Here is a 22,591-nt window from a genome sequence, read left to right on the forward strand (position 1 = left end):
AGACTGATTTGAGTAATAACTCTGTCTCCCATGTGGTGTGGCTGGACTCATATCAATTAAACTCTTTCTTTACTGCAATGCTGTGGTCTTTATTTGTGCAGCGGGCAGGATGAACCCGTTGGGTGGTTACAGAATTTGCACAGGGACAGAAACACTAAAGTGGCTTTCAAGATGCAGACTGAAATCACAGCTCCAACACATTATACAAGTATAACAGCCTAATGTATTATATTGCGGTAATACAAGTGACACACTTAGTATATAGGCTGGTACAAAGTAATCACTCAATATTGTTATTTTATTTTATTTATTTGTTTGTTTGTTTGTTTATTTTTGAGACAGAGCCTTGCTTTGTTGCCCAGGCTGGAGTGCAGTGGCGTGATCTCTGCTCACTGCAATCTCTGCCTCCTGGGTTCAAGCAATTATTGGGCCTCAGTCTCCCAAGTAGCTAGGATTACAGGAACCTACCACCATGCCAGGCTAATTTTTTTATTTATAGCAGAGACAAGATTTTACTATATTGACCAGGCTGGTCTCAAACAACTGACCTCAAGTAATCCACCTGCCTCAGCCTCCCAAAGTGTTGGAATTACAGACATGAGCCATCACACCCAGCCCTGTTGTTTTTCTTTTAGATCAGGGACTTGATAACATCTGATTTATCTAAAATTTGCCAAGATATGATTTTGGACACTCTTGACAAAGCTGTGAGTTACTATATTTATGTCACATTTGTGTTTTATTAGAGAAAGTTATTATATCTTGGTGGGAAATACCAATACATTCAATATTCTAGAAACTTGCTGAAGTGTAGGGGCACGGAATTGCCACACCTCTCCTAAGTTATCTTCTGATATGATTTATCCTGGGGTGTACGTTTAGGTTAGTAGAAAGAAGAGGAACACCATCTAATTTTCTATAGGAATCAAAAGGTTCTTTGAATTACATTCAGTCTTCTCTAAAAGTCTCAACTGACACTATGGAAATTAATCTTTCCAGCATGGATTCAATTTTATTAGAACCTAATATAAGGAAATATCTTGTTCTATACAATTTTTTTTTAAAAAAGCAGACATTTTCCACACAAAAATGAACACAGAGGAAGAATTAAATTTGAACCTAATTTTATTTGAAGTAAATTATAGACACTTAGTTGCATCTTTTCTTTTCAATTTATAGCACACATTAGACATTTAAGAAACTAGAATTGTTATACCCTGCTACTGGACAGGAGTCCTGATCCAGACTCCAAGAGAGGTTCTTGGATCTCGTGTGAGAAAGAATTCAAGGTGAGTCCATAGAGCAAAGTGAAAGCAAGTTTGTTAAGAAGGTAAAGGAATAAAGCGGCCCCAAGGGCTGCAGGTTGCCCATTTTCATGGTTATTTCTTGATTATATGCTAAACAAGAAGTGGACTATTTATACCTCTCCTTTTTAAACCATGTAGAGTCTAAAACTTCCTGACGTTGCCATGGCATTTATAAACTGTCATGGTGCTGTTGGGAGTGTAGCAGTGAGGACCACCAGAGGTCACTGTCATCGCCATCTTGGTTTTAGTGGGTTTTAGTGACTTCTTTATGCAACCTGTTTTATCAGCAAGGTCTTCATGATCTGTATCATATACTGACCTCCTGTTTTATTCTATGACTAAGAATGCTTTAATGAATGCAACCTAGTAGGTCTCAGCCTTATTTTACCAACCCCCTATTCAAGATGGAGTTTGCTCTGGTTCAAACACCTCTGACCCCTGCATTGCTAAATTGAAAAAAAAAAAATTATCACTGAAGTGACTTTATTTTTAGAACCATGAAGATTTTTTTTTCTTAAATGTAACATTTTTCTATATGAAGAACTGTCATTTTAATTCCATACCATACTCACTCATCACTCTGCTCAAATTATCATTCCAATTCTCAACTCAGTGGTTTGTTGTTGCTGTGGGTTTTTTTTTTTTTCTATTTATGGTAGATGAAAACTAACATTGATGTTATAAAAATAACATTAACATGCACACTGAAAGCCCATAAGAAAATCTTTCTGGGTTGAGGACATTTCTGGCTGGGTTTTCAAACAACAAAAGTCTGTTGACTTTTGAAATATCCTTTATTTGACATTGGATTGTTCTCTTTTGCCTGCTTGATCAGAACAGGTGAATTTAATTTTCTCTTTTCTTTGTGCTATTATCAACTGCAGGCACCTCTTTAAGAGGACCCAGTAGAAGAGAACTGCCCTTGAAATGCTAAAATGGGGAAAACAACTTGAGAATGTTATGAGGCAAGACAGACTGACGTGAAAGATATTTTCATCTCTGTGCACTTGGTGCCAACTCAAGGCCAAGTTAGGAAAACAGTCCACGATGTACTGTAAAGTAATACTGAATGGAACAGGTGAGTTAAGAATGGAGTAAGAATGGAAAAGTGAGTCAGACATAAAGTCACAACACCCTGAATTTGTCCTCAAGATAATTATCAGTGGCATTAATTGGCAAATTTCTGTTACTATTTAATAGTAAACTAATTAATGCTACAAATATTTGCATTTTGTGAAGAGAACATTACAATGTTCTCAGTATAAAACTAAATGGGGTAGTGGAATTTAGTTTCAAACTCCGACCTATCTCTTAAATCACTCATTTCTATTTCAAGCTGAAGGAGAGAAAAAATATTGTGCATGAAACCTATAAGAATTTAGAGTGCTTATCAGGAAAAGGAGAGTGTTCTGCTAGTAAGGGCTTTATTTAAATTTACTAAGGGAAAGTGTATTTTCTGCTTCTATGGCAATTTTTCTGTATGACTACTTTCTAACAAAAATGAAATCTTTCTGTCCAAAATAGGTGAGTGCCTTAAACAAGAGAGCCTATATCATAGTCTTTGATTGTTGATCCTGTTTTTACATGACCTTGGAACCATCTCAGGTTCTTAATTCTTAGCTTTTCCTTTACATAACTATAAAAATGGAGATGATAAAATGCTGAAAAGTTTTAAATGTTTGTATGTGTTTGTTTGCTTTGTTCTGGGATTCCCGAGTGGGCATTTTTATCTCTATGAAATATTACTACACTGGGAGCTTAAAAATACAGGGGCAGATTCAGGGGGCAATGCCATAAAAATGAAGACAATTTTGATGAAACAGAACTTTAAAAGTATGAACTTTTAAATACTTTAAAGATATATATCTTAGAATTAAGCTAAAAAAAATTTTTCTGAATGTTGATGAGGGTACAGAGCAATAGAGCTTCTTATATACTGCCAGAGTGGTGTGTAGTGGTAACATCTTTCTCGAAAGTAATTTATCAACATGTGTCAAGAACTTTAAAAATGTTTTTAAGCCAGGTGTGGTGGCTCATGCCTGAATTCTAGCACTTCAGGAGGCTAAGGCAGGTGGATCACTTGAGACCAGGAGTTCAAGACCAGTCTGGCCAACATGGTGAAACCCCGTCTCTACTAAAAATACAAAAATTAGCAGGGGGCAGTGGCTCATGCCTGTAATCCCAGCACTTTGGGAGGCCAAGGTGGGCGGATCGCCTGAGGTCGGGGGTTCAAGACCAGCCTGCCTAACATGGAGAAACTCCGTCTCGACTAAAAATACAAAATTAGCCAGGTATGGTGGTGCATGCCTGTAATCCCAGCTACTCAGGAGACTGAGGCACCAGAGTTGCTTGAACCCAGGAGGCAGAGGTTGCAGTGAGCCGAGATCATGCCCCTACACTCCAGCCTGGGTAACAGAGGGAGACTCTGTCTAAAAAAAAAAAAAAAAAAAAAAGTGCTTTTACTAATTTGCTTAGGCTGCCATAACAAAATACCGTAGACTCAGTGGCTTAAACCACAGAAATGTATTTCTCACAGTTCTGGAGGCTGGTGTCCAAGATAAGGTGCCAGCTGATTTGATTTCTGGTGAGGGCTCTCTCTCTGACTTGTAAAGGGCTGCCTTCTTGCTGTGTTCTCACAGAGCAGGGCTGCAGGGAGAGAGAGAAATATCTTTCTTTTCTTATAAGACTATAGTCCTTCCTGTTGGTTAGGGTCCTATCCTTGTGACCTTATTTCCTAATGACCTCTTTCCAGATATAGCCACATCGGAGATTAGGCCTAACATATGAATTTGGGTGGGGAACATAATTCAGTAATGTTCTTACCATTAGATCAAGTAATTCAACTTCTAGCAATCTATCCTGTGTGCATAGTGTAAGGTATGGGTGGGGAGGAAGGGGAGGGAACTGAAATGTAGCTTATTTATATTCATCACATTCTTTATTTACAATTTAAAATGGAAGAACAACACAATGTTCAAAAGATATTTTGTTTGACCACAACACACAAGTGTGTGTTTGTACCCTAACACACTCAGAAAATAGTTGAGTGTGTTATGGCACAACATAGGCAGAAAATTAGACAGCCAAAACTTTTACTTTTTTTAAATCATGGGAAAATGATTATGTTCTATTTTAAAATGTAGGCTAATGGCCAGGTGCGGTAGCTTACCCCTGTAATCCCAGCACTTTGGGAGGCTGAGGTGGCAGATCACCTGAGGTCAGGAGTTTGAGACCATCCTGGCCAACATAGTGAAACCCTGTCTCTACTAAAAATACAAAAATTAGCTGGGCATGGCAGCGCACGTCTGTAATCCCAGCTACTCAGGAGGCTGAGGCACAAGAATGACTTGAACCTAGGAGGAGGAGATTGCAGTGAGCCGAGATCGAGCTACTGCACGCCAGCCTGGGCAACAGAGTGAGACTCCATCTCAAAAAAAAAAAAAGAAAAAAGAAAAAAGAAAAAAATGTAGAATAAAAAGTTATTTATGTACTGTGATATCCACAATGTAAAATATATGGATATATGCATAGAGAAAAGCCTTAGGAAATACATTACAAAAGATTAACAACGATTATGTCTGGGTAGCAGGATTATATGAATCTTTATCACATTTTTTGCAATAAGCATATAGTGTATTGATAACATAAAAAATATTTTTTCAAAGTGAACATATATGTAAATGTGCGGTAAAGTCAAAATAGGAAAGCTAAATGTGTCTGATTATCTAGGAAACCCATCAAGTATCTTAATGATGAGATGACATGAAGAATTTTCAAATAAAATCTCAGGTAAATAAGTTTAGGCTTTATTTGTTTGTTTGTTTATTTATTTTAGCTCTATTGTTCTTTGTAATCCCCAAAGCGTTTCCTTCCTTGTTCTGCCCATGTTTACAGGTTGGAGATAGAAAAATAAGAAGAATGTGTCTGTTTCTGATTTAATCCCTTATATTGTGTTATTTTAATTACAGTATGTAAATTGAATTTTTTGTTCTTTTAGATAGGGCTGCTGAATGGAATACACAAAAAGCCATTTTTTTTTAATGTAACTTTTTTTTTTATGCCTTGCCTTATTTCCAACATAGGGGTCCTCAAATTATCTCTACAATAGAGTTGAATTTCAGGCATCAGTGGAAGGAACGATGAAACCTGATCTTGTGCCTGTAATCTCAGCACTTTGGGAGGCCGAGACGGGCGGATCACGAGGTCAGGAAATCGAGACCATCCTGGCTAACACGGTGAAACCCCGTCTCTACTAAAAATACAAAAACTAGCCGGGCGAGGTGGCGGGCGCCTGTAGTCCCAGCTACTCGGGAGGCTGAGGCAGGAGAATGGCGTAAACCCGGGAGGCGGAGCTTGCAGTGAGCTGAGATCCGGCCACTGCACTCCAGCCTGGGCGACAGAGCGAGACTCCGCCTCAAAAAAAAAAAAAGAATCTCCTACTGCTGCTCTCTATCCTTAAGCTTGATGAGATCCCTTTTGAAAATAAATATTCAGGCTGGGGGCGGTGGTTCATGCCTGTAATCCCAGCACTTTGGGAGGCTGAGGCGAGCGGATCACCTGAGGTCAGGGGTTTGAGACCAGCCTGGCTAACATGGTGAAACCCCATCTCTACTAAAAATACAAAAATTAGCCGGGCATATTGACGCATGCCTGTAATCCCAGCTACTTGGGAGGGTGAGGTGGGAGAATTGCTTCAATCCAGGAGGTAAATGTTGCAGTGAGCTGAGATAGCACCACTACACCCCAGCCCGATTGACAGAGTGAGACTCTGTCTCAAAAAAAAAAAAAAAAAAAAAGAAAAGAAAAGAAACGTTCGTTATTACAAACAATTCTGCCTGACACTGAAACATGACTTTTGTTATTGTGGATTGGTTTGTCTTTCTTTTTTTTTTTTTTCCTTTTTTTTTTTTTCAGATGGAGTCTTGCTCTGTTCAGGCTGGAGTGCAATGGCACAATCTCGGCTCACTACAACCTCTGCCTCCCAGGTTCAAGCGATTCTCCTGCCTCAGCTTCCTGAGTAGCTGGGATTACAGGTGCGCACCACCACACCTGGCTAATTTTTTTTCTATTTTTGGTAGAGACGGGGTTTCATCATGTTGGCCAGGCTGGTCTCGAACTCCTGATCCCATGATCCACCTGAGTCAGCCTCCCAAAGTGCTAGGATTACAGGCGTGAGCTACTGCAACCAGCATCAGGTTTACTCTATATATTTTTATTTTTATTTGAAATAAAGTCTCACTCTGTCACCCAGGCTGGAATGCAGTGGCATGATCTCAGCTCACTGCAACCTCTGCCTTCCAAGTTCAAGTGATTCTCCTGCCTCAGCCTCCCGACTAGCTGGGATTACAGGCATATGCCACCACGCCTGGCTAATTTTTGTATTTGTTATAGAGATGGGGTTTCACCATGTTGGCCAGGCTGGTCTCAAACACCTCACCTCAGGTGATTTGCCCACCTCGACCTCCCAAAGTGTTGGGATTACAGGCATGAGCCACCATGCCCGGCCCAGGTTTACTTTAGAGTGTCCTTGGACGACAGCCTAACCACCTAATGAATTCTTCCTACCCATTGCACAGACAAAACCAATTCACTGAGACCATGGCACTGCAATAAAAAAAGAGTTTAATTGACGTGAGGCTGGTCACACCACACGGCAGACTAATTTATTACTCCAATCAATTTCCCTGAAAATGTGAGACTGGGCAACATGGCAAAACCCATCTCTACAAAAAAATACAAAAATTAGCCAGGTGTGGTGGCATGCACCGGGAGTCCCAGCTACTTGGGAGGCTTAGCCCAGAACGTCAAGGCTGCTGTAAGCTGGGATCACACCACTGCACTCCAGCCTGGGCAACAGAGTGAGACCCTGTCTCTAAATAAATAAACAATAAACTAAATGTCTCTCAAAGTTAGCTTGGCCCAAGCCCAGGAATAATTATGGGCAGTTTGGAGATTAAAGGCAAGATGCGAGTTGGTTACATCTCTCACTGTCATAATTTTCTCACTTTTATAATTTTTGTGAAGGCAATTTCAAGAAGTGGAGTCTATTCAGTTAGTTGGGGTATTTAGAATTTTATTTTTGGTTTACACTTTCCAAATAGCCCAGCTCTGAGAAGTGAAACTCTAGGCTTTCAAATATATATATGTGTGTGTGTGTGTGTGTGTGTGTGTGTGTCTGTGTGTCTGTGTGTAATCAGACAGGGTCTTGCTCTGTCACCCAGGCTAGAGTACAGTGGCATGATCCCAGCTTACTGCAGCCTCAAACTCCTAGGCTCCAGAGATCCTACTGTTACAGTAGGTAATTAGTCTGATATGAGCAGAGCAGGAGAGGCTCCTCCCCCATCAGGAATGTCAGGTGACCATCAGGTGATGGTCAGTCAGTGGTTACACTGTCTCTTTAAAAGAATAATTAATCACAGCTGGCAGCAGGGAAGGACAGTCTCCCAGTAGATAAAAATGCCTGCAACTGGTGATCAGCATCTTCCCGATAAGATCTCAGGAGTTAAGCAACTGGGCTCAAGCATGTGCACTAAGAGGCAAAATAGCAGAGTTTAACTGGTATATGACCTTTCTCTGGAAACGCTTGACTGGTAAGGGAAGAACGCCTCAAGTGAGCATGTGTACAACTTCAGTAAAGACACTTCAAGTGCAGCCCCACCAAGTGCTAGCAGGCCACTGTGCACGCAGACAGCCCACCCCAAAGGAAGAATCAGGGGAGAAATAACGCAACCCTGGAAGCATGCCAATGTATAAGATCCCAAGTCAAAGGCCAGACTGCACACCAGAATCTCTCAGGTTGCCTGCTTGGCCGTCTTCCAGTGTGTTTTACTTCCTTTCATTCCTGATCTAAAACTTTTTAATAAACTTTCATTCCTGCTCTAAAACTTGCCTCAGTCTCTCACTCTGCCTTATACCCCTTGGTCAAATTCTTTCTTCTGAGGAAGCAAGAACTGAGGTAGCTGCAGACCTGTATGAATTCGCCACTGCCAACACTCCCACCTCAGCCCTCTGAGTAAGTGGGACAACAGGTGTGCATCATCATGCTCTGCTAAGTGTGTGTGTGCGTGTGTGTGTGTGTGTGTGAAGATGAGTTCTCACTATGTTGCCCGGACTGGTCTCAAACTCCCGGACTCAAGTGATCCTCCCTCCTTGGCCTCCCAAAGAGCTGGGATTACAGGCATGAGCCACCATACCCAACCCCTCAAAAATATTTTCTTGTTAGTGTTTTTCAAAAGCTTATTTTAGAGTACAAATGCCACCAATTTGACTATTCCATCTCTATGTTAAGTATACTGAGTAGCTCAAATTTCATAATATAATTTACAGAAGATGAGAACAACCTCAGTAAATAACTCAAAATTTATCTGTGTATTCAAGACCACACTCATTTATTCAACCTCTATTTGTTGAGCACTAACTATGTGCTAGACATTGTCCTAAACACTGATGGGCATACTTCAAAAGATAGAAATACAATTGGTTTTCACAGCATGTAATAAGTTCCCTGAAACATTTTGAAAGAAAAGTGGTGACCCAGATATATGTTGTACTAGAATAATTCATTGGTGGGTGAACACCAGGTAATGTACTCTGGGGACCTAGGCAAATGAGCCTATCACCACCTGAATAAAACCATGAGTTAGTTACAACAGCAGAATCCCAGTAGATTTCCAGATTGGCATCAAGGTAAACCAAACAGTGTTACAAATCCAACTCAGGCAAACAAGAGATTAATGAGCTAATAAAAAAAAATAATCAAGCAAGTTACAGACTAAGAGAAAACCAATGCATAAAAAAGTTCAAAATAGGGATAGGGCCGGGCGCAGTGGCTCATACCTGTAATCCCAGCACTTTGGGAGGCCAAGGCGGGCGGATCACGAGGTCAGGAGTTCAAGACCAGCTTGGCCAATATGGTGAAACCCCGTCTCTTCTAAAAATACAAAAATTAGCCAGGCGTGGTGGTGGGCACCTGTACTTTTAGCTACTCGGGAGACTGAGGCAGGAGAATCACTTGAACCTGGGAAGTGGAGGTTGCAGTGAGCCGAGATGGTGCCACTGCACTCCAGCCTGGGCAACCGAATGATACTCCATCTAAAAAAATAAATAAATAAATAAATAAGTTCAAAATAGAAGGGAGGTGAAGCTGGCATAATTCTCTGAGTGTGGATTTAAGTATTCATCAAGATTGACATGTTTGACACTATGTCAGTGGCCTCAAGCCTAATCATGCTAGTGTGATAATCTTTTTTGGCTTTTGCATTTTCTTTCTTTCTTTTTTATTTTTATTTTTTGAGACAGAGTCTCCCTCTGTTGCCCAGGCTGGAGTGCTGTGGCACAATCCCAGCTCATTGCAACCTCCGCCTTTCAGCTTCAAGTGATTCTCCTGCCTCAGCCTCCCGAGTAGCTGGAACTACAGGCGTGCTCCACCATGCCCGGCTAATTTTTATATTTTTAGTAGAGATGGGGTTTCACTATGTTGGCCAGGCTGGTCTCAAACTCCTGGGCTCAAGTGATCTGCCCTGCTCAGCCTCCCAGTGTGTTGGGATCATAGGCGTGAGCCTCTGTGCCTGGCCGTTTTTGCACTTTCAAGACAGTTATAAGCAACACTATTTTAGAACAAATTAAGCAATACTTATACGCAGTCTGAATAACAACGAAGTTCTAAGTCACTTTCTTTTTCTCTTTATTTTCTCTTGGCTTTCTTCTATTTGCATGGCCTCAAGTATCACCTCAATACTCAAATCTGTAACCCGTAAGAGCAGTCCAAACAAATGACTTGGCATATTTTCCAAATTCTACTGATACACCGCCAAATGCTTGCTGGCCATTTTCCCCAATTGTTTTGACATCTCAAACTCATGATGTCCCAGACATCACCTTCCTGGAAATGTATCTATCCTACTGTGATCATATGCAACTCCCTCACGATGCGTGTGATCACAATGGCACCACCCCCATCCCTCTTCTTCTAAATTCCTTCCTCTTCCAAGTCACCCAAATTCAAAGCCTTGAAGCTGTCGTCCTTCTAGCTTACAATTCCCATCCAGGCTCAGATTCATATTAATTTGAGGTAATCAGTGAGGTAGTCTTTACATATGTTTATTTTTATTTGTATATGCTATTGAGAGGCGTATCTCTGGGTCTATTCATGACCTCTTTTTAATGCCTCTTTTAATTTTTTTGGCCACTTTAAGAAGATGTAAAAGAGATATATGTGGTTGCAGCAAGTTGTTTTACTTGTATTCATGAGTACTGCCAGTCTGCTGAAAAATGCTTGTCTGTGAGACTGTTCTTAGTTATCCATTCCCTAGTTTTCCCTGTGAAAGAGAAATTAGTCACTTTTCACTCCAGCCTGGGCAACAGAGCAGGACCCTGTCTTAAAAATAAAACTGATTACTTTTATTGAACAGTATAAAAAAGAGGATGACATTCCGTCAAGTGTAATAGTGACAGAAAAATAAAACTGTGCTTGCCTTTTCCAAAAAAAAAAAACACGTATTGTCCTAAAGTAGCAATCTTTTGTGATGTAGACTGAATATTTGTGTTCTGCCAAAATTCGTATGTTAAAATCTATTGCCCAAATGTGATGTTATTACAAAGTGAGGTCGTTGGAAAGTGATTTGGTCAAGAGGCTGGAGCCCTTATAAAAGAAACTCCAGGCTGGGGGCAGTAGCTCACACCTATAATCCCAGCACTTTGGGAGACTGAGGCAGGTGGATCACTTGAGCCCAGGAGTTCTGATACCAGCCTGGCCAACATGGCAAAACCCCATCCCTACTAAAATGACAAAAATTAAGCAGGTGTAATGGCGTGCTTGTAGTCCCAGCTGCTTTGGAGGCTGAAGCAGGAGAACCGCTTAAACCCGGGAGGCAGAGGTTGCAGTGAGCTGAGATCATGCCAGCACACTCCAGCTTCGGTGACAGAGTGAGACTGAAAAAAAAAGAAGAAAGACAGAAAGAGAGAAAAAGAGAGAGAGAGAGGGAGAGAGGGGGAGAGGGAGGGAAGGAAGGAAGGAAGGAAGGAAGGAAGGAAGGAAGGAAGGAAGGAAGGAAGGAAGGAAGGAAGGAAGGAAGGAAGGAAGGAAGGAAGGAAAGAAGGAAAGAAAGAAGACTCCGGAGATCCCTTCTTCTTCTGCTCTTCCACCATATGAGGACACAGTGAAAGGACAGCTGTCTGTAATACAGCAAACCAGCTCTGATCAGACACTGAAATCTGCCAGTATCTTGATTGTGGACTTCCCAGCCTCCAGAACTGTAAAAAATACATGCTGATTGTTTATAAGCCACTCAGTTTATGATATTGTGTTGTAGCAGCATGAACTAAGACAGTACTTAATTATGCTTTTTGATATTCTGGAAACAACTAACATTTTAAGGCAGTGATTCTCTTTCAGGGTATCTGTAACATCCAAGTAATACAAATATAATAATACTGAAGGAAACCAGAATATGCCACCCCAAAATTTGCTGCTTTGACGTAAAAATTATTTTCAGGCTGACGACAATTATGAAGCAGCAAACAGAAGCAAAGCTATCTCTATCCAACCCCTTTTCTCCCTTAATTTTTCTTTACTGGAGACAATCCTAGACTCTTATAAGACCCAACATGGCACCAGAGGAATCTGCAAACAAACCTTACTGCTCTAGTTTCCTCCCATATATTTTACCTTCCCACAGTTTCTAAGCCACAGCTTTGAATTACTTTTCATTGAGATTTCTCTGCATGATGTGTGCAATATTAATCAATAACTTAATTTTTCTCTTGTTAATCTATCTTTCATTATAGAAGTCCTAGCTAAGAACTAGGAGGAGTTTAGGAAAAAATTAAGTATTTTTCCTCCTGCAAATACCAAGATAGATTGTTAATATGCCACATGTTCATCGTTGCTATTTTCAAATCAATCAATATTTAAAATTTTCTTTTTTTCAATTACCCAAACATTGAATGTTGATAGTTATAACCCACACAGACAAAAGTTATTTGAGATATTCAGTAAGTCCTACAAGTACAAAGTGGTACAGAAACCAATAAGCCCAAGAGTATTGATATCATTATATTACATTAGTATTATACTATAGTATTATATTAGTAGACTTTGAAATGGGCATAAAAGGGTACCAGGTGTTGTGTCATGCACATCTTTCTGGGTTATCTCTACCTGTCATTATCTATGAGGTATTTTATGACTCTGTAAATTGTAGAGAACTGAGAATAATACACATGATTTCTGACCATAGAAATGCAGATGAATTGTGTGCTGGCAGAAAGCAACTGATTATTGCCCTATGGATATTGACAACTTTCACCAGTTTTGCAGCTATTTTTAAATGTATTTCAGCATTCCTGATTGCCTATGTATCACTAGCATTTTAGATTTTCCTTTGAACCACATGTCTCTTGATAAACTAGGAATTCTTCATTGATAAGAGTTATGTATTCTTTATTCCCTTATCATCTAATTGATGGTATAATCATTGGGGGCTTGCAGTTAAATAAGGTCAATCGAACTGGTAAGTATTTGAATATGAGAATGTTAATACTTGCCTTCTTTCTTTATAGAGTTTCCTTTATTTTAGTAATTTACTTTCCTGCAGTATTTATCTTTAATTCTGTATAAATTTCTTACAGATTATACAATTAATTAGCTGAAGTGAAACAACAAAAGGAAGAAAAAGCAAAGCAAGAAACTTGCACCCAAAATAGAGCAAGGGAAAAAAATTTATAAGGGGAGCAGGCAGATGGGGAGAGGGCCTTCAGTGTTTGAAGCCTAAAGCATACCACAAATGAAACTGTTAAATTTAATTTTTATTCCCTCTACAGAAAACACGAGAGAAACTTTGAGCCAAAAATACATGCTGACTTTATACAGTGTAAAGAGTTTTAAAAATTATGTGTAATACTAGACAAAATTATTTAAAGTCAATAAATTTTTCTTCAAGGAATTTCACATCTTGCGATTCCATCACTGCTCATCGAGGTTATCTTAGTTTCTCTAAAGATTGAGTCAAGATTTATCTTCAAGATAGCACTTTTCAAAAGAATTGATGCATAATCCACAGTTATCCTGTCTGCCCACAGTTCTTTTATTTTGGTTCATTTTATCTCCACTTGGATATGGACATACTGACGCCACTTTCAGAAATTCTCTACATTTTTTAAAGTAAACGGCTCTCAATTTTTGACATCCTCTCTAAACCCAAATGAGTTCAAATTGTATTTGTTCCTAAGTTATCACACTGAAGAACAGCATGGGATATACCATGACCTTCAAATCCAGAGGTTATGTCCTCAAGATAAAAGCCTTAACCAAAAAAAAAAAGTCCACCTTCATGTATTATGCCAACATGAAACTGGAATAGTAAATCAACATAGCGGAAAATTTCCCCATGTCCTATGCTTTTTATTTTTTATTTTTGTTGTTTGTTTTTTGAGACAGAGTCTCACTGTGTCACCCAGGCTGGAGTACAGTGGTATGATCATGGCTCACTGCAGCCTCAACCTCCTGCGCTCAGGCGATCCTTCCACCTTAGTCTACTGAGTAGCTGGGACTACAGGCACATGCCTCCATGCCTGGCTAATTTTTGTATTTTTTATAGAGGCGGTTTCATCATGTTGCCCAGGCTGGTTTTATGCTTTTAAATGATAAGTTCTACAGGCTTGGAGCCAACCTTTATGGTTATCAATACCCCATCACTTTAACCTGTCTTAGGTATCATACTATTCCTTTTTTACTTTTTCCTTGCTCTGTCGCTCAGGTTGGAGAGCAGTGGTGTGATAACAGCTCACTGCAGCCTTGACCTCCTAGGCTCAGTTGATCCTCCCACCTCAGCCTTCTGAGTAGCTGGTATCACAGGTGTGAGCCACCATGGCTGGCTAATTTTTGCTTTTTTTGTAGAGACGAGGGTCTCACTATGTTACTGAGGCTGGTCTTGAACTCTTGGTCTCAAGCAATCCTCCCACTTGGCCTCCCGAAGTGCTGGGATTACAGGCGTGGCACGAGCCACCATACCCGGCCTAGTACTCCTTCTTATATGTATCAAAAATCATACTAAACAATTAGTTCCAGGTTGCAAATGAGGATTTGTTTTCTCCATCTGTTCATACATATTTGTTAATATTTGTCCTCTTTTGGGAGTTTTAATTCCTTTATTCCTCAAATGGGTGCAACCCATGATAGACCTCCTGTATTAGTTATTTCCTTCCCAAACATTTCTTTCTTTTTTCCTTTTCTTGTGTTATTCGTCAATTCCACCCCCAAAATCCAATGAATTGAGTTAGGCAGGGAGTGTATTTGTGTGTTCATAGAAAGAGATTGTGGCAAAGGTCATATGTGATACTCCTTTTTTCTTTTCTTTCCGAGACAGAGTCTCGCTTTGTTGCCCAGGCTAGAATGCGGTGGCACAATCTTGGCTCACTGGAACCTCGGCCTCCCAGGTTCTCCTGCCTTAGCCTCTGGAGTAACTGGGATTACAGGCATGCGCCACCATGCCTGGCTAATTTTTGTACTTTTAGTAGAGATAGGGTTTTGCCATGTTGGCCAGGCTGGTCTCAAACTCCTGACCTCAGGTGATCCACCCTTCTTGGCCTCCCAAAGTGCCAGGATTACAGGCATGAGCCACCACACCTGGCCATGATATTACTATTAAGCATACAAAACGAGTATGGAGTATACGCTTCTAGTGGATAAAAGGTATACAGACATAGAATGCAGAACTTCTGCCCCCAGAGTTATTATTACCTGGAAGAGGAAAAAAGACATTTACAGAAATAATGTGTTGCGAGGAGGAAATTCTAGAAAAGTGATACTGATAGAATGATGCAGGCCTTCTGAAGAGGAAGAGAATCCTTCCTGCTTGGGAGGTAAGAATACATTCAGGGTGAACTATTTCATTACGAATTTCTCATCTTGAGATTCTAATTAAGTTTTTTTAAAAAAACAAACAAACAAACAAAGCACAACTAGCCCAGGCACGGTGGCTCACACCTGTAATCTCAGCATTTTGGGAAGCTGAGACAGGAGGATCCCTTGAGCCCAGGAGTTCCGGTTGCAGTGAGCTATGATTGTGTCACTGCACTCCAGCCTGGGCAACAGAGCAACAGACTCAAAAAAACCTCTCTGTCGCGCGCGCGCGCACACACACACACACACACACACACACACACACACACACAGTAAAACGGATGAAAGTTTTCTTCACTGGGAAGATCTTATACCTTACCAAAGGTTTTCAGTTGGGAGAATATTTTTTCAATGAACATAATAAAGTGGTTTTAATAAGAAATGCGCAGTAAAATATATATGTATATCTCCATTTAAGTTTTGTCAAGTTTTAATTAAATGGTTAAGAGTATCTGGTGTGGAAACAAACTCCTGAGGTTTCATTCTAATTCTACCCACTTCTGGCAATGTGACTGAGGGTAGATAACTGTTCAATATCTGCAAAATGCAGATTACTATGGATGTTGTTATTCAGTTGTGAGCACTGGATGTGATAACAGTGCATTCAAAGCAGACTTGAAGGCCAGGCATGGTGGCTCATACCTGTCATTCCAGCACTTTGGGAGGCTGAGGCGGGCTGATTGCTTGAACTTGGGAGTTCGAGACCAGCCTGGCTAACATGGCAAAAACCCATCTCTACAAAAAAAAAAAAAAAAAAAAAAAAAAAAAAAAGATTAGCTGAGCACAGTGGCATACACCTGTGGTTCCAGCTATTCAGGAGGCTGAGGTGGGAGGATTGCTTGTGCATGGGAGGATTGCTTGAGTCTGGGAGACAGAGGTTGCAGTGAGCCAAGATCACACCACTGCACTCCAGCCTGAGCAACAGAATGAGTCTGAAAAATAACAGTAATACAGTTAAATTAAAAAATAAAGAAAACCCCAAAACAGACTCAAAGAAAAATGTCATTTTAGAGTCAATAAGAGTAGTAGCAGCAGGAATACAAAGACTTGAATAAAAAGCTGGAAGTTGCCATATTTTTTTGATCTTCTAACTTATTAGAAGATACACTTGATTGGATAAACATTGGAATAAACAAATACCTTTTTACTGACTAGATACCTATTAACTTTCTGCTCAAAATTCATGACAAGCCAATAAAGCTCTCCACTGGAAAACAAACAAAAAGCAAACATGAAAGGGCTAACCAAACTCATTTTAAAAACATACATGCAAATTTAGATGATAATGCATAAGAGCCAAACCAGTTTAATTCAAATTACATAACAATTTCAATAAACATGATGTTTCATGTATATAAAATAAAATACATATTAATTGCCATTAGATGTCATTACTAGCTTACCCCATGATGTATTAAGTTCATATAACAAATGTAAAACTTTTAGAGAAATCCACCCTTTGACTTTCTTCTTGGTTCTGTAAACAAGACTGCAATATAAATAGTTGTTTTGAATAAATATTATAAATATACAACTTTCCCTGCTGACATTTTTTTCTAGAATTTTTAGCATAGTAAGTCATTATTTTGTATCATAGCACAATAAAATAGTTTCTAAATAAAACCTGAGGTTAATTTTCCCACCTTTGCATAGAAATTACATTGTATACTTGGTTGTGCCATTCTCCGCTGTGAAGGTGAACTATGCTGTAAAACTAACAGGATCTAGTTTAGTGAAAACCATACAGGCTTCCTGGCCCACCTGTGCTGACTGTACAAAAGCACATCCTAAGCTGAGAACACAGATTACTCAATGGTTCATTCAGGAATAAGAACTCAGCAGCCACACTAGAGCAATATTTTGACATAGCCTAGAAAAGCACTGCCCTCTGTGGGTACTTATAGGAGGGTTTGTTAGGATGTGTTGGAACCAGATACTATGAACTCCCAAAGCTGATAGCCAGCTGAACTGATTGCCTAGTGTGTTTGGTTGGAAGAGACTAGCTACCTGGACACATTTGCTGTTAGCATCTACAGTGAAATGAGTGCCACTAAGGCCCACATTCAACCCATGGTTGCAAGTGAAAAGAACCAATGCTCTTGGGTGAACCGTCTTTGTGTTCTTCAGGATGCTGGTGATGGCCCTGGCTTGATTGGAAATTCATGATCCGTGGATAATTCACAACATCTAAGCCACATAAAACTACCAACTACATTGCTTGCAGGTATCATAAATGACCAGGCAGACCATCCTACCTACGCGTAGGTGGTCTGCAAAAAATGTAGCCTTCACAGCAGTGTTCACAGAGCCAGTACACATTCATAGATTCATAGAAGTCTAAGTCTGGGCAAATGTGGCTGCTCTGTTTAGAATATCATAGCTTCATACTGTGGGACACCATTCCCTCTGTACTGTCCACACTGTTCATCAATAAGGGAACTTAAGTCTGCCAGCAGTATCCTGATTCATTTCAATTCAATTTATTCATTTATCTAACAAGTATTTATTAAGTGCCTCCTATATGCAAAGCACCGTACTATGCTAAAGATAGAGCAATGAACAAAACATACATACACAAATAACACACACACACACACAGAGTTTCAATGGAGGAGGGAAAAAAAAAAAAAAAACAAGATAAAAAGTAAGGCATATGAAATGTTACCCCATGTGAAGGAGAAAAATAATTAAGTTGGCAAGAGAGATGCCGTGGTTTCAATGTCTCCCCAAATTCATGTGTTGAAACTTAATCCCCATTGTGGTAGTGGTGACAAGCAGGGCCTTTTGGGAAGTGGTTAACTCATGAATGGATTGTCACCTTAGAAAAGGGATGGAGGGAACTAGCTGAGCCTCTTTTGCTCTTCCTCTCTTCACCAGGTGAGGGCACAGCATTCATGTCCTGTTGCCCTTCCCCCCCTGTCATGTGAGGATGTTGTTGCAAGAAGATGCCTTGCTGGAACAGACCCTCACAGAAGCTGCCAGTGCTTTGATCTTGGACTTGCTCGCCTCCAGAAGTGTGAGGGGAAAAAAAATTCTATTATTTATGAATTACTCAGTCTGTGTTATTTTTGCTCTTGCAGTACAAACCAGGCAGATCAACCTACCTGTGCCTAGGTGGTCTGCAAAAAATGTAGCCTTCACAGCGGTGTTCGCAGAGCCAGCCCACGTTCATGGACTCATAGAAGTCGAAGTCCTGGCAAACTGAAACAAGAGATATGGCATTGGGAGAGTGGGAATCTAAATTTTAGATGAGATAGAGCTAAGGATACCTCAGTTAAAATGTGACATTGTAGGCAAAGATTTCATGGCTAAGACTTCAGAAGCATAGACAAAAACAAAAATAGACAAATAGGACTCTACTAAGCTAAAAAGTTTCTGTACAGCAAATAAAACAATCAGCAGAGTGAAAAAATAACCTGTTGAACGGGAGAAAATGTTTGCAAACTATTCATCCTACGAGGGACGAATATCTACACTATACAAGGAACTGAAACAACTCAACAGTAAAAAAGCAAGTAATCCCATCAAAAATTGGGCAAAGGACATCAACAGACATTTCTCAAAAGAACACATACAAATAGTTAACTGGCCAATTTTTTTAAAAAGTACAACATTACTAATCATCAGGGAAATGCAAATCAAACCCACAATGACATATCTTTCCCCAGTTAGAACGGTTTTTTTTTAATTAATTAATTTTTTTTTGAGATGGAGTTTCACTCTTGTTGCCCAGGCTGGAGTGCAGTGGCACAATCTTAGCTCACTGCAACCTCCACCTCCTGGGTTCAAGTGATTCTCCTGCCTCAGCCTCCCAAGTAGCTGGGATTACCAGCATGCGCCACCACACCCAACTAATTTTTGTATTTTTAGTAGAGACGGGGTTTCTCCATGTTGGTCAGGCTGGTCTCGAACTCCCGACCTCAGGTGATCCATCTGCCTTGGCCTCCCAAAGTGCTGGGATTACAGGCCTGAGCCACCGCACCCCGGCCATAGGATGGCTATTACTAAAAAGACAAAAAAATAACAGATATTGGTGAGGATGCAGAGAAGAGCAAACTCTTATACACTGTTAGTGAAAATGTAAATTAGTACAGCCATTATGGAAAGCAGTATTGAGGTTTCTCAAAAAAATAAAAACTTGAACTACCATAGGACCTGGCAATCCCACCGTTGGACATTTAGGAAAAGAAATCAGTATATCGGAGGGATACCTGCATTCATGTTTATTGCAGCAGTATTCACAAAAGCAAAGATATGGAATAGACTAAGTGATCATCATTGGATGAATGGATAAATAAAATGTAATATATACACACAATGTAATACTTTTCAACCATAAAAATATAAAATCATGTCATTTGCCTCCAACATGGATGGAACTGGAGGTCATTATGTTAAGTGAAGTAAGTCAGACACAGAAAGACAAATTTTTCATGTTTTCATCCATATATGGAAGCTAAAAAAGTTGATCTCATGGATGTAGGGACAGATAGATAGATACCAGAGGCTGGGAAGGATGTCCAAGCTGAGGGAAGGGGACGAAGAGAGGTTGGTCAATGGGTACAGTTGATAGAAGGTATAAGTTCTAATATTAGATAGCAGAGTAGGATGATAATATTAATAGTTAGCAACAACTTATTGTATATTTCAAAGTAGCCAGAAAAGAGGCTGGGCACCATGGCTCAGGCTTGTGATCTCAACACTTTGGAAAGCTGAGGCAGGCAGATCACTTGAGGTCAGGAGTTCAAGACTAGTCTGGCCAACATGGTGAAATCCCATCTCTACTAAAAAGAACATACAAAACTAGCCAGGCATGGTGGCGGGCACCTGTAATCCCAGCTACCTGGGAGGCTGAAGCAGGAGAAGCACTTAAATCCTGGAGACTGAGGTTGCAGTAAGCTGAGATCGCTGCCACTGCATGCTAGCCTGGGTGACAGAGCGGGACCCCATCTCAAAAAAACAAAACAAAACAAAACAAAACAAAAACCTGTAGCTAGAAGAGAAAACTTGAAATGTTTCTAACACATAGAAATGATAAATACTCAAGGCGATGGGTACCCCCAAATACCCTGACTTGATCATTACACATTTGCTGCAACAAAGTATCACATGTACCCTGAAAATATGTAAAATATTATGTATAAATTTTAAAAATGTGACTTTGTAGTTGAAGCTTGAAGAAGGTGGGGAAGCCAGCTGTGTGAATTTCAAGCCAGCCAGCTGTCTTTCCTGGTAGGGAGAATAGTAAGTGCAAAGGCCCTGAGGAGGGTGCATGTCCATTTTGTTCTAGGAACAGCAAGCAGGGCAGAGGAAGTGGGAAAGAGAGACCGATGGAAAGAATGAAAATGAGGTCAGAGAGGTAATGAAGTGAGGGCAAGAGCGAGCTTTGTAACAGACCCATTAGAGCTGTACCGTATATGCTATTGGCCATCCTTTAACTCCAGCTACTACTTAGGCAACTAGCGGCACAGATGTAATCCCACAGCACCTCTTCTGATGGCTACTTACCTATTGCTTCTTCCCCACTGCGGTGTGGAACACTTGCATGAACCCCTTAGCCCTGTCCATACCAAGAGTCCTTATGGGGGATGGGAGCCAATGGATAAATATGTCCTTTGCAGGACCATTGAGGGATCCAGCTCCAATTTTGCCTATTGTGGAGGTCAGCTCAATAACATACACTTGAATTTCCTTTCCTTCCTTCCTTGTTTCACTTTTCAAACAGTCTTCATTTGGGGAATCTTTTTTAACCCATAAGCTACCCGCACATAGCCCCTATACCAGGCTCTACTTTGGGTGGGAAGGAAACCAGGGCTAAGACAACTAGTAGATCATAGTGAGAACTTTGGCTTTTCTTTTCTTTTCTTTTCTTTTTCTCTTTTTTTCTTTTCTTTTCTTTTTTTTTTTTTTTTTTTTTTTTTTTTTTTTTTTTTTTTTTTTTGAGGCAGGGTCTCACTGTGTCACCCAGGCTGGAGTGCAGTGGTGCCATCTCGGCTGACTGCAACCTTCAAGGGATTCTCCTGCCTCAGCCTCCCAAGAAGCTGGGATTACAGGCGTGCACCACCACACCCAGCTAATTTTTGTATTTTTAGTAAAGGCAGGGTTTGGCCATTTTGGCTAGGCTGGTCTCAAACTCCTGGCCTCAGGTGATTCACCCACCTCGGCCTCCCAAAGTACTGGGATTACAGGCATGAGCCACCGTGCCCAGCCAGAACTTTGGCTTTTACTCAGAGTGAGATGGGAGCCATTGGAGAATATTTGAGCAGAGACATAAGGTGATCCGACTTCTACTTGAAAAGGATCACTCACTCTCACCTGCCGGGTTGAGAACAGACCACCTTAGAAATGGCACAGTCAGGAAGACAAGTTAAGCTTCTGCAATAACCCAAGTAAGAGATGATGATGTCCTGGACTAAGATGGTGGCTGTGGAGGTGGTGATCAAAGTTAACTTCTGAATAAATGTTGAAGGCGGAGCCTAGGGATTTGCTCATGAGTTGGATGTGGGTTATACCATAGACAAAATGTTTGTGTTCCCTAGTTTCTAATTCATATGCTGCAACCCTAACCCCCCAGTGTGATGGTACACAGAGGCAGGGCCTTTGAAAGGTAATTACATTATGATGGTGGCGTCTTCGTGAATGCGATTAATGCTTTTAAGAGAACTCCGAAATGGTCAGAGTTCTTTCCTTCTGCCGTGTGAGGGCACAAGGAGAAGATGGCTGTCTATGAACAAGAAAGTGGCCCTCACTAGGCACAGAATCTGCCAGCATCTCAATCTTGTACTTTCCAGCCTTCAGAAGAAATATTAATAAATGTCTATTGCTGAAGCCCTGTAGCCTATGGTATTTTGTTATAGCAGCCTGAGCAGACTAAGACACTCGATATTCTCAAGGTCCACTTCGGAATTTTATTTTATTTTATGAAATGAGATAAGATGAAATGAGACAGAGTCTCACTCTGTTGCCCAGGCTGGAATACAGTGGCACCATCTCACCTCACTGTAGCTTCCACCTCTTAGATTCAAGCTCCCATCTCAGCCTCCCAAGTAGTTGAGACTACAGGCATGCACCGCCACACCCGGCTAAGGTTTTGTTAATTTTTGATGGACACAAGTTCTCACCATGTTGCCCAGGCTAATCTTGAACCCCTGAACTCAAACGATCTGCCCACCTTGGCTCCCCTCTCCCCAAAAAAGTGCTGGGATTACAGGTGAGAGCCACCATGCCCGGCCCACTTTGCAATTTTAATGACAGTTTTTCTTTTCCTACAGACCCAAAGTTTCAATACAAAATTCAAATTGTGGTGTCTAAAATTCAGTTTGGTACTAGAGAGGTCAATCAAAATCACAAGTACAGTGAAAAGCCTTCACAGCAGTCCTTCCTA

At 40.5% G+C, this 22,591-nt stretch overlaps 1 pseudogene; it reads right to left on the reverse strand.

The window, feature by feature from the left end:
* Nucleotides 1–14,323: 14,323 nt before the first annotated feature.
* On the reverse strand, nucleotides 14,324–14,469 carry LOC115895047 (annotated as a pseudogene).
* Nucleotides 14,470–22,591: the final 8,122 nt, after the last annotated feature.

The sequence above is a fragment of the Rhinopithecus roxellana genome, chromosome 19 (assembly GCF_007565055.1).
Source record: "Rhinopithecus roxellana isolate Shanxi Qingling chromosome 19, ASM756505v1, whole genome shotgun sequence".
Classification (NCBI taxonomy): Eukaryota; Metazoa; Chordata; class Mammalia; order Primates; family Cercopithecidae; genus Rhinopithecus; species Rhinopithecus roxellana.